Below are 12,283 nucleotides of genomic sequence, written 5' to 3'. Positions count from 1 at the left end.
ACTCAAATGATAGTTTCCTGTATTCACTGTTCTGAGCTTTGCCTTTTACTTCTTCATACTCTGCCATAGAAACCACTGCATTATGTATATAAAAACCTCTCCCACTCTTTTGCTATAAAAAGCCACACAGTGTTGCATGACATGGGTTGCCCTGACTCATTAGCCAGCTCCATGCCAGTGATGTTTAGGATCTTTTCAATTACAGAGTATGGCAGTGAACACACTGTTCTTTTTGAGTTTTTTTCAACCCCTCTCAGCCCACAGTCACTTAAGTGGTCCCATGGGGAAGGGCCATGAGGATCCTAAATGCAGGCAGGACAGACTGGTGGGCAGAGTGTGGGTCCTTCGGCAGGCCCAGGATACTGTCTGTTGCTGTGGGCGTGGCCAAGCATCTTTCACTCTAAGGCAATAGTACCAGGAGTTTGCTACTCTCAGAACTTTCTAGGTGATGTTGGTGCTGCTGGTCCGAGGCTGCTGTAAACCAATATGAAGGGGAATCTGCTCATTCCCAACTCATGGGCCTAACATGGGGATTAAAGTACTGTAGGCAGCCCTGTGACGCCACGCTAGCACCACACCAGGAACTTAATATATCACTGTGCTTACTACTGTATCTGCTCCCTCACTGCAGGGACAAAAGGGAACTGGACACAAGGATGATTCACACAGGTTTGGGGTGTGCTGGAACTCCTCCCCCAGATCTCCTTCGAACCCCAGGTTCTGGAATGGCTGGGGAACTCAATGGAGCTCCCTGTTCATCGGAAATCCTCACTTTTGTAATGGCAAAAGGGAGTGGAGCAAAGCGGGTGGAAGCCCAGCCCGGAGTCCTGGGGTCCTGATCCGTGCCTCTGCCAGTGCCATGCTGAGCCAGCTTGCTTCTTGGTGAAGGGGGGTGGACCACAGGACAGAGGGCAGGGAAGGGCCCAAGTCCCATCCAGCCCTTACCCTGCACCCATCAAAGGACCCTTCCATTCTCAGAGCCCCTGTAATTTGCTCTCATTAAGGCTGCTTTGTTCTGAGATGGGGGGCCTTGGCCATCCCTCAGGCACTCATTGCAGGCCTGCTCATGCCCCTGCAGCTGGGCGCTCTCCTTCCTGCCCTGGGAGGGGATGGCAGGAGCAAAGGCTGCAGCTTTGCTACCTTCCCACGCTACCCTCCCTGCAGGAGAGCCTGCTGGGGCGGAAGTGGTGAGTCTGTTAGTCAGAAGAAGGGCCCTGGCCTGAGCGCCAGTTTGCTGGTTTGGAAGCAGGACTAGGCTAGGCCCTAACTGCTGTGTGTGTGTGACCTTGGGCAAGACCTTCACGTCTCAGAGCCAACAAGTCTCCTTTTGTAAACAAGATGTGCTCTGGCTCTCAGCCTGGTACCAGAGTCAGTGTTGGATTCCAGAAGATAGAAGAATTTTCCCTGAGTTCACCTGGGCCCAGTATGAGACACCGGGTCCAGCACAGGGCACGCCGCTTCTTTCACCTGCATGCAGGCCTCCTCCCCTGCTTGGCGGCTCAACTTGTGCCATCTTGTCCCAGCCTCCTTTCACCTTCCCAGTCGCATTTGCTCCCAGCACACCACTGTGACACGGCTGTGCCACTGGCTGGGGGTGGGTCTCAGCTTCCCCACACCCTATCTCGTTCAAAGGGATGATACCCACAGAGCATTCAGCACCACACCAGCCACCCAGGAAGCTCCCAACAACAGCCCACCATTTTGCCATTGTCTCCTCCTCTGTCCACTATCCCCAAAGTATCTCGTTATTTAGGGAAATGGTCCAAGTGTCCATTTTTTTTTGTTTTGTTTTTATCAATGAAAAGACATGGTTTTATTCCTTCTTTCAACAAACATCCAAATATTGGTAGAGCTCCAGCCATGGAGCAAAAGAATGAAGAGGGCTCCTGACTCAGTTGGAAGAGTAGCCAATAATCACAAAAGTTAATACATAATTGCAACCCAGAGGTGCTTTCTGGACAGCTCAGGGGAGGGTGGAGAGAGCTCAGATGTTTCACACTAAGGTCTCCCATAGGTTTGGTTTGGCTCTTGAGACTGCAAGTGGGGTGTATTTCACACGAGGACACAATCCGTGCCACAGTCTCCATTCCAGGTGTGCTGGTATGACGTAGGTGTAGAGGAGGGCAGCTGGAGAATGGGCGTTTTTAGCTATAGCAGCAGCTGCAGGCAGGACTTGCTAAGTGACTTTGATGACTCACTTGGCCTCTCTGAGCTGCTTAGAGTATTTTCTATTTCCTGACTTTCCCCAGGATGGGCTGAAAAGTCCTCTGGCATGAGCTGACTGTTGGTTCACATGTGCCTTGTTTATTTGGGAAACTTCCTTATGTGCCTACCTCTGCCCCATGGTGGGGGAATGGCGAACTCTTGAGAAGCTCATAGGAACAGTCAGGATTTTATAAGCTTTTCCTGAGTTTCAGGCATTTTACTCATTTTATTTTACTCATTTTATTACCATAAGAGTCTTGTGAGGACACTTACTCCTATCTGCATCTTATAGGCAAGAAAATAAGAGACACAAAGAGGTTCAATGACTTGCTCCCAAGAGTTTGGCTTTACTACTATACCAGGCCTTTTCATGGAGTGGTCTGGGGACCCCCAAGGACCCCAGAACCCAAGTGGATGGTCCACAAGTTCAAAATAATTTTCAGAGTAAAACTAAGACCATGTTTGCTTTTCTGCTGCCCTTTTCTCAGGAGCACTCTGAGATTTCCAAAGGCCACGCGCTAATGGTACCACACCCTGCAGCTAGGAGAATCTGGGGGTCTGGCGAAGAGATTTGCAAAAATGCAAAACAGGACCACTCTCCTCACTGTTTTTTTGCTTGAAAATATTTTTCATAAGATTTGATATGAACATGTGATGAGCTTATTGGAATTTTTTAGAATAAATAACTCCATACATATTTAAATGCTCTCCTCGTTTTTTAATTTCTGATAAGGTAAAAGTGGCCTGGGAGCCACTGCACATGCCAAAGTGCAGGAGTTTTGTACTGTGGCCTGAGGCCCATTTGAGGTGTCCTCCTCGTGTGGCTTGCCAGTATCATTAACACTGGGAAGTCAGAGCCCTGTGTAGTGCCATACCAAGTGGCCCATGGGAGAAAAATCCATTGCAAATCATTCACTGTGATTCAGTGTCTGACCTTGGGAAGTGCAATATAGGACATAAAATTTAAATCCATTTTAAAGTTTCTATTTCTACAGTTTCCTGAAAGGGATAGAAACTCATTTGTGTGAGGTGCTGGGGTTCGAATCCGGGGCCTTGTGCATGCTAGACAAGCACTCTACCACTGAGCTGCAGCCCAATAGGCTTCTCTGGGTGAGAGAGCTTTCCTGAAAGCATCCAAGACATCTCCCTCACAGTTTGAGATGCTCCCTACCTAAGCCCTGCAAAATATATGATGTTTCCTACAAGTCCATATTGTTATTTTTTTCATTTTTTAATTGATTTTATTTTTTTTAAATACACAATGGCAGAATGCATTACAATTCTTATTACACATATAGAGCCCAATTTTTCATGTCTTTGTATATAAAGTATGTTCATGCCAATTCATGTACTCTGTTTTTTTTTGCATTACAATTTTTATTACACATATATACAACAATTTTTCATACCTCTGTTTGTATATAAAGTAGGTTGACACCCAATTCGTGTCTTCATACATGTACTTTGGATAATGAAATTCTGTTTTAGTTGTAGATGGACACAATACATTATTTATTTGTTTTTATGTGGTGCTGAGGATGGAACCTAGTGCCTCATGCATGCTAGGTAAGCACTCTACCACTGAGCTACACTCCCAGCCCTAACAGTCCACATTTTATATAAAATGTTCACAAACATTCCTTTCAAATTGGTAACAGCCCATCTAGTGACTTTCACTTGATGAGGTGACAACTAGAAGCTGAATAATGAAAATGCCCTCACAACATCAGGAATTCTGTTAAATGTTCACAGCACCCAGTCCAGTGTCACGTCTTGGCAGATCTGGAAAAAAATTATAAGCAGCCCTCATAAGGGAAGGCAGTCCTCCGGATGGCATTCCTGCCTTTATCTTCTGTTATCAACTTTTCCGGTTCTCTTTATCTGGAAGAAGGAGGCTTGTGGAGAAATCCTGGAAGGCCTGTGTTTTAGAAGGATTTCATTCCAGAAATATTCAGACAACCTAACACAGAAATGAGTCTATTTCTTAGTGTTTCTATAAAGGTTCCTTCCAAAGACGGGAGCTGGCTTTTCCTGCCATATTGGTTGAACTCCTGTAGAACTTAGGGGCTGGTTCATCCTGTAAACCACCTCGCTGGAGAGCATTCCATATCATGCCTGGCCACTGGCTGTACTTGGCTTGCCTTTGAGCTTTGTAACCCTGTGATTCAGTGTCTGACCTTGGGAAGTGCAATAGAGGACGTAAAATTTAAATCCCTTTTTAAGTTTCTCTTTTTAGAGTTTCCTGAGAGGGATAGAAACCCTCTCATTTGTATGAAGTCAGAACTTTCCTGAGAGCTGGTCTTGTCTTGGAAGCTCACAATGGCATGGTGTCAGAAGGAATGAGCCTTTGATCCTCTTGAAAGGGAAGTTCAGACCAGAGATTTCTGCTCCTGAATCAGGATATTCCAGTGTGATCCTTGCTCAACTGTAAGATGAGATCTGAAGCTCATCTTATAAGATCTAGAGCCTCAGATCTTCCGTTGTCAAATGGAAAAAGGAATCAACCCTGTTGCTCTTACAGCCTTGTTCTGAGGACAAAAAGATAAAATGTGCCAAAACCAGAAAGCCCTTGTCTCTCTGCAGGGGTATCTGATGTGCTGTTCTGTCTACTTGGAATCTGTCACCCCTCTTTCCTGAAGTATAAACACAAAGAGTCTCAAAACATTAGAGACCTCTGTTGCTCTCCCTGCGGCTTGTGCACCTCGTCTCCCTGAGAGCTGCCCTGCATGAGAAGGTGCCTGGTGTAGTCTCTTCCTGATCGAAGTGAGAGAGCAATGCAGAAGAACTCTGGCCCATGGTGCCTTTACATTATTTTGGCTTTGCTACGAAGCACTGGTTGCTACTGGTGGAATCACTGGCTGTGCAAAAGCAGGCAGTGTGCAGTCCCTGGGAGCTGGGATCTTCTTTGGGAGTTTAGCAGGCCTGGGTGCTTATCAGCTGTCTCAGGATCCCAGGAACTTTTGGGTTTTCCTAGCTACTTCTTGGACCATGGCATCATGGGAGTAAATTTCTACCATTCTGGAAAGTTTATGCCTGGGGGTTTGATCACAGGGACCAGTTTACTGATGGTTGCCAAACTTGGAATCAGTATGTTGAATAGACCCCAATTGTAGGGGTCACATCCCAGCTCAGACTCATGAAGAATGAAAAATCTCCAGACTTCCACTGTTCTCAGTGTATTAAGGGAAAGAAATGCAACACATTTACACACTCTGACATTTTACTTCAGAAACCAAACCAAAACAACACCGAATTCATTGGGGGGGGGGGTTAGTCATTTCTATCACATCCCTTCAGAGGTGGCGAGGATATAGCACAAGAGCTTAATGGCTCCCTTGTAAGGTTCAATTCTATGTCAGTGTTGATTGAATGAATTCACACTGGGTAAAATGTAAGGTTTCAACATTGGGGATCCTGAAGCCCTGTTCCCCGCCCAGAGGAACAGTGTGAAAAAGTCTTGTGGTGAGATTTAAGATGTGAGATCTTTTCTCACTTTATAGCAAAGACCTACTTTGAGATTATGCAAAATGAAATATCAGTGAAAATAAATTCTACTATAAACAAACAAACAAAAAAACAAAAAAACCATTAGGACTCTCGTCCATCCACTCTGTTCTACTCCTGCAAGTGTCTATCCGGGGGCCTTTGTACCTGCCACTCCCCTTTGTATGGGATGCCTGTCCTCACAGGTATCTTCCTGGCTGACATACTAACATCAGTGAGGTCTCTCTTGCAATGTCACAGACAGGCCTTCTCTAGACACACCACATGAATGAGCCACAGCCCGAGCACTGCCTATTCCCTTTACCCTGTATGGATGTTCTCATCGCATGTATCACCACCTGGCACCTGGAGTAGTTGATTATTCGACTTCAGAATGTGAGCTCCACAAAAGTAGAGACTTCACTTTGTTCTGCTGTAATCCCAGTGCTTAGACCCCTCCTGGCACGTTCGCCCCCTCTGCCAAAAAATAAAATAAAATAAAAATACCTGGACTGGGGAGAATGGAAATGAGCAGACAGCCGTATCAGAGCGTGGAACAGGGTGGGCTGGGTGGAGATTTCAATGGGGTGAACCACACAGAACAAAGAACAGCAGATCCCCTGCCCCCTCTTGCCCCAGCCCCACCTCCTGGCTTAAACGTCTTAGATGGGAGCCTCAGCAGTAATTATGGGCATTTGGATTGTTTACTCCTCGTTAACCACCCTCTTTGCACACTTAATTGGTCCGAAGCCTTTGGCGTGAGTAACTAACTGTGCAGCTCTTTGGCACGTGGTCAGCCGGCAGCGGCGGGATTGCGCAGGGAGGCTGAGCTGGCACTAACTGGGCGGGCTCGGGGGCGCATTGGTCACGTGGTAATGGAGCGCAGACTGGGCGGCTGCTGTGTGCAGTGCTTTTGATGTCCTGGAAAGCACACCCCATGGGACTTGCTCAACCTCCTTCTCGCGGTGCCCACCTGGGGCCCTCTGAGCTCTCTACACCAGAGCAAGTGTCACTCTGGGGCAGGGGGATGAAGTCCAAGCTACATGCCTGGCCTGGCCGCTGTCTGCAGGACACCTCTTCTCACACCCTCTTCTCCTTGGTTTGCTCTAGTTCCTCTCCCCTCCACCTGCTCTCCTGGGAAGGTCCTGCCTTGGGCTCTTAGCAGGAGCTGTGCCCTATCTTGGTGTGGCTTCCCTTCTCATCTGCTCTGTATCAGCTGTGTGCTGGATGAGGGCTTGTCTCGATTTGAGCAAATTCTGCTTTCTCTTTGGATCTCCATTTCCACATGGATAAATGAGTCGCTTTATTGATGTTCTGCATTCCTTTTCAAACATTTCCTGAGTATTGTGCTCTAACCATTTGATGAGGCCACAGAGCTTTTTAGAGATCCCCTGAGCCTTGAGTTCTGGGTGCCAGGTAGTGACAAGGAAATAAGACAGAAACTCCGTCCTCAAGGGGCACAGTGGGAGGAGATTGAAAGGCACAAAACACAGACACAAATAAATAAGATGATTTCTGTTATTGACAAGGGCTGTAAAGATAAAAAGAGGGATTATGATGGGGAGGGAGAGATGGGGCTTTGCTTAGTGAGGCGAAGGAGGGCCTCTTTGAGGAAGAGACTTGAATTGAGACCTGAATGATGGGAAGCTGGGGACAAATGATCCAAAAAGGAGCAGCAATTGCAGAGGCCCAGAGAAAAGAACAAGAGCATCTTCCTGGAGTGGACAGAGGCCTGCATAGAGCAGGGTGGGGAGGATGTCTAGGGGCAGAGGAGATGATGAAGGTCTGGTCCAGGAGCCGTGGTAGAGTGTGCTTCTTGCTGAGGGCCATGGGAAGTGCTTGGAGAGTGACTTACATCTTAGGGCCTGTCATCCTGGCTGCTCCCTGGGGAGAGCACTAGGGACACAGCCTCTAGGAGAGAAAGGGCAATGGTTAGAGGACAGAGTGGCTGGAGGAAGGGGGCAGATTCAGCGTGTGTGTGTTTGGGAGGTAGAGATAACCCCCTGCGGATTGGATGTGCTTGTGAGGGAAGGAGAGACTTCTGGGACACTGTTAGCCCGTGTCCGATGCCTGGCAGACATGGCCCAGTGATCCCCGTGGGGTGCTAGTTTGCCAAATTCAGCCTTGGGGTTTAGGCACATCTGACAGGAGAGTAGGTGACCCCTGTATCCTCACCTGTCATCGTCTTCGAGGGTAGGAACCGCATGGCTTTGCCACTTTGTCCTAAGTGCTTAGCTCAATGCCAGGCACTTGGTAGACTCACAAGCATCCCTGAGTTGTCCCTGGAGCTTATATCTCCCTGAGGGACCTCACAGGAAGGCCAGGAGGACCTGCCAAGAAGGCATTCCTGGGATCCTCAGCCACATGCTCACTGAAAGTCCTACCAGTTCAACAAGGCACCCCTGCCAGGAGGTGAGACAGTTGGCTCGTCACCCACCACTGTCCCCTGGTCACCCTGAGCCCTCTTTATTGGATCTCTGCACCCTCACTGGCTGCTGGCTCCCAATCATGATGCATCCTGGTGCTTTTCCACATCGAAATATTCTTATTGATTAAATTTCATTAATAGTTCCCTCCACCTCCTGCTTCTTTCCTTGTGGGTCACACACACATTTATTTAGAGCCTTTGGGAGGCCCCTCTGTTTTACACTAGGGTAGAATTATAACTGGGTGTAGGAGATATTAGGGGCAGGGGTACCCGAGTGAGAGAGCAATATTAATCCAGATTTCTCTTGGCTGGTGTGGGTGGGGGGACCTCCCACTTTGTCTACAATTAGGGCTGGTGCAGGCAAAAGACATTCCTTGGTCAGAAGGTCCCTTCTGGATCCTCCCAGAGAAGAAGTCTCAGAAAGCTTCCCAGGGAAGGGACTCCAAGCCATGCCTTCTTGCCCTGTCTGGCTAACTTTGCAGGCTTCGCCTTGTTCTGGGGCTAATAAGAAAGCCCAGCCCTGGGGCGCTAGGGCTTTGTGTTAAATTTTTAATAGCCATGGAGGGTTTGATCCCACAGTCCTGAGAAAATTAGTCACTATAGACTCAAGTGAGGAATTTACGGACAGGCCTCAACAGTCTACTTCTAATTTGGGGATGGAAACTTTGGTTTAAGAATTCCCAAAGGCAATACAATATAGAGGAAGGAACACTAGACAAGGAGCCCCCATTCTTCCCCTCAACACATTGAGCCATCTGGGGGCCTGGTGATGTGCTACTCCAGATTCCTTCCCGTAAGGCTGAGGCTGTGTGATCTTCGGCAAGTCCCTTCCCGTCTCTGGTTCTCAACTTCCTAACCGGCAAAATGACAGAGTGGGGCTCCTTTGGAGCTCTGGTGCCCTGAACCTGGGTCTATGAAGGATGAATGGTGTTTCCAGCTGTGGCCGCTCCCTGGGATGCCCCCCAGCTGTTCCGGGAGGGCCACCCAGGCTTGGGATAGTTTTCCACCTCCTTTCCCGAACTTCACCCTGTGCTCCTGCTGTTGCAGAAGGGGTTAAAATCACTGCACCAGGAAGGAATCCTCGCCCAATCCACGCTCCCTCTTCAGGTCCTCTCCCCCTTTTGTTCTCAGGGATTTGCTCAGCTTGCAGGGGCGAGGCAGCCTGCTCCCAGCCTGGGAGCGTGCCTCTGCCGCACAGAGCCCAGAACTGTAGCAACTTGCCCCAGCTCTTCCCGCGGGCAAGAAATGTGAAGCCACCGCAAGGGAGTGGAGAGACCTTGGAACCTGAGACGACTACCACTAGAATTGCCTTCAGAGATCACTGAGTCCAGTTAACTCCTTCTGCAGATGGGAACACTGAGGAAGGGAGACACTTCTTAGGTTCACGTTAGCGAGTTGGGGATGGACACAAAGGCAGCTTTCCTATTCCCCAGTCCAAGTTCTTTCTCCTGGGCTCATCTCGGGAATCTGTGGACATTTCTTTGATATTGGAACAGAAGGGGGCCAGAGGGGGTCATGATTCCAGGTGTCAGGGAAGCAGGAAGGAGGGACTGGCTCCTTGAGGCTACCTTCCTGACACCTATCCCTGCCAGGTAGCTTCGGGAACCTTGGTTCACTGTCTCTACAGATCCTGGGATTGTGGGAGGCGGGGCTGGTCTAGGAACCCAGCTCCGATGGATGGACAGCGTGTGTCAGGTCAGGGCTCAGTTTTTTTTTTTTTTCAATCAGGCCAGACCTCAAGTCTCAGCTCCTCCCTTTGTTAGCTGTGTGACCCTGGGCAAGTTGTTCAACATTTCTGAACCTGAGCTACCTGTATGTCAGTGTTTAGAGTATCTTTTTCCCAAAGTTCTGTTGAGAGCCGGACATCCTGATGGGGAACATGTGGTAGTACAAAGTTGGTCACCCTCAGGGAGGAAAGAGGGGGAGAGAGAGAGAGAGAGAGAGAGAGAGAGAGAGAGAGAGAGAGAGAGGAAGGAAGAGAGAGAGGAGAGGGGAAGGAGGGAGAGAGAAAGGAAGAGAGAGAGGAGAGGGGAAGGAGGGAGAGAGAAAGGAAGAGAGAGAGGAGAGGGGAAGGAGGGAGAGAGAAAGGAACTGGGGTCCTGATATCCCTCCCAAGGACGTGCCTCCAGTGACCTAACTTCTTCCCTCTAAGCCCTGCCTCCTAGTGATCCCACCACCTCCCCGTGGTGACCACAGATAGGGAACAAGACTTTAACACACAGGCCTTTGGGGCATGTTCAAGATCCAAACTGCAACATTATATAAACAATGTTAACTGCTGACCCAAATTTCATTTCCTCTTCTCACTAAAAGTACCCTGGATAAGGAATGGGGGCAGGAGAGGACAGAGTAGGTAAGTCCCAGGAGGCTAATCATGACACACTGTTTCTTGGTTTTTTTTTTTTTTTTTTTTTTTTTAGGATCTCTTGCAGTTGGTGATGGCCACGTGACCTAGTTCTAGACTGAGACGTGAGAAGGAATCAACTGGGAAGGAAAACATAAGGGGCTCCACATGAGAGAAGGAGATATAGCCAGCGTCACTCTGTTCCCTGTTCCCCTCTTCCTGCTTTGAAAATGACTGTGAACTCCACTTGTGCCCTCTAGGTCAAAATGCATTCTACTGTAAAATAAATAAATAAATGAATTAACAAATTAAAAATAAATACACAAAGAGATGATAACTAAAAAAATGAATGCAATCTGGAACTTCAGTAACTAGGTTGTAATATATGTTGGCAGAAGCCAAAGGAATTTATAGGGACACCAGCACTAATATCACTGAGCCCTTCACAAATGCCAATTGCTATCTGCCTGAGTGTCTCTAGTAATATAACAGAAATGAATAGCTATTTGTTTTAGGTACTGTTAGTTAGATTTTCTGTTATTTGCAATTCAAAGCTTCCTTTGAAAATGAATCATTTCACTCAGAATGCAGAAACCTATCTAGCAATGTCATTAATCCAAAATTCAGACAATAGTAAAGAATCAAGTAGATAATGTTTATTGAGTACCTACTATTGCCAGTCAGTATGGTAAGTGCTTTAGTTGCATATAAGCTTATGTTTAGTTGTAATAACCTCGTAAAGCGGATGATTTTTAGTCCCATTTTATGGATCAGAAAGCTGAGCCACAGAAAGACCTTGCTTAGGGTCAAACAGCTAAGTGCTGCTGACAGCAAGACTTCTGAGCAGCCACATTGGGCGCTGCTCTGTATTCCACTCCCGGGAGAACACCTTGCCCAGAGATGATGTATTTGTTTTATATGTAATTCAGACATGTAGTCGTCTGACAGATTCGCTGTTGTCAGGAAAAGAGAGAGAGTGAGAGGGCCCTAAACAAGTGAAGGTTGACACTTGAGAGAAGAAAAACCACAAGCAGACTGAGTCTTTCAGTGAGGGCAAATTGCCTAACATACTTCACAATGGGTCTTAGTGTAGTTTCTCTTGCTAGCAAAATACCTGAGGCCAGATAATTTATAAAGAATAAAAGTTTGCTTAGCTGGACACAGTGGCACATACCTCTAATCCCAGCAAGTCAGGAGGCTGAGGCAGGAAGATTGCAGGTTTGAGGTCAGCCTCAGCAACTTAGTGAAGCCCTAAGCAACTTAGTGAGACCCTGTCTCAAAATAAAAAGTTAAAAGGGCTGCGGGTGTAGCTCAGTAGTTAAGCACCCCTGGGTTCAATCTCTGGTACAAAAAAAAAAAAAATCTCTGGAGGCTGCAGCAGGAGGATCGTGAGTTCAAAGCCAGCCTCAGGAAAATTGAGGCTCTAAGCAACTCAGTGAGACCCTGTCTCTAAATAAAATACAAAATAGGGCTGCGGATGTGGCTCAGAGAGAACCCTGAGTTCAATCCCTGGTACTACCCCCCACTCAAAATAGAATATATCTCACAGTTCTGGAGTCTGGGAAGTCCCAGAGTATGGAGGGGCACCTGGGAGGCGGGGCTTCCTGCTGTCTGGTAACATGTCTGAGAGTTGGGGCAAGCGTGCGAGCCCAGGTTCTTCTCCTCTCCCTATGAAGCTACTGGTGCCATCTCCTGCCTCCCATTACCTCATCTAATCCTCATTACCTCCCAAAGGCCCTGCTTCTAAGTACCACTGACATATGGATTTGGGGATTAAGTTTTCAACACATGAACTTAACAATTTTTTTAATTTAACTTTTATG

At 47.7% G+C, this 12,283-nt stretch overlaps 1 pseudogene; it reads left to right on the top strand.

Annotated features, from left to right (window-relative positions):
- The first annotated feature begins 4,999 nt into the window (after window positions 1-4,999).
- LOC113182425 (transmembrane protein 14C pseudogene) lies at window positions 5,000-5,318 on the top strand (annotated as a pseudogene).
- The last annotated feature ends 6,965 nt before the right edge of the window (window positions 5,319-12,283 follow it).

The sequence above is a fragment of the Urocitellus parryii genome, chromosome 1, assembly GCF_045843805.1.
Source record: "Urocitellus parryii isolate mUroPar1 chromosome 1, mUroPar1.hap1, whole genome shotgun sequence".
NCBI lineage: Eukaryota > Metazoa > Chordata > Mammalia > Rodentia > Sciuridae > Urocitellus > Urocitellus parryii.
Note: the sequence above shows the minus strand (reverse complement) of the source record. Positions and strands in the feature narration are given on the sequence as shown.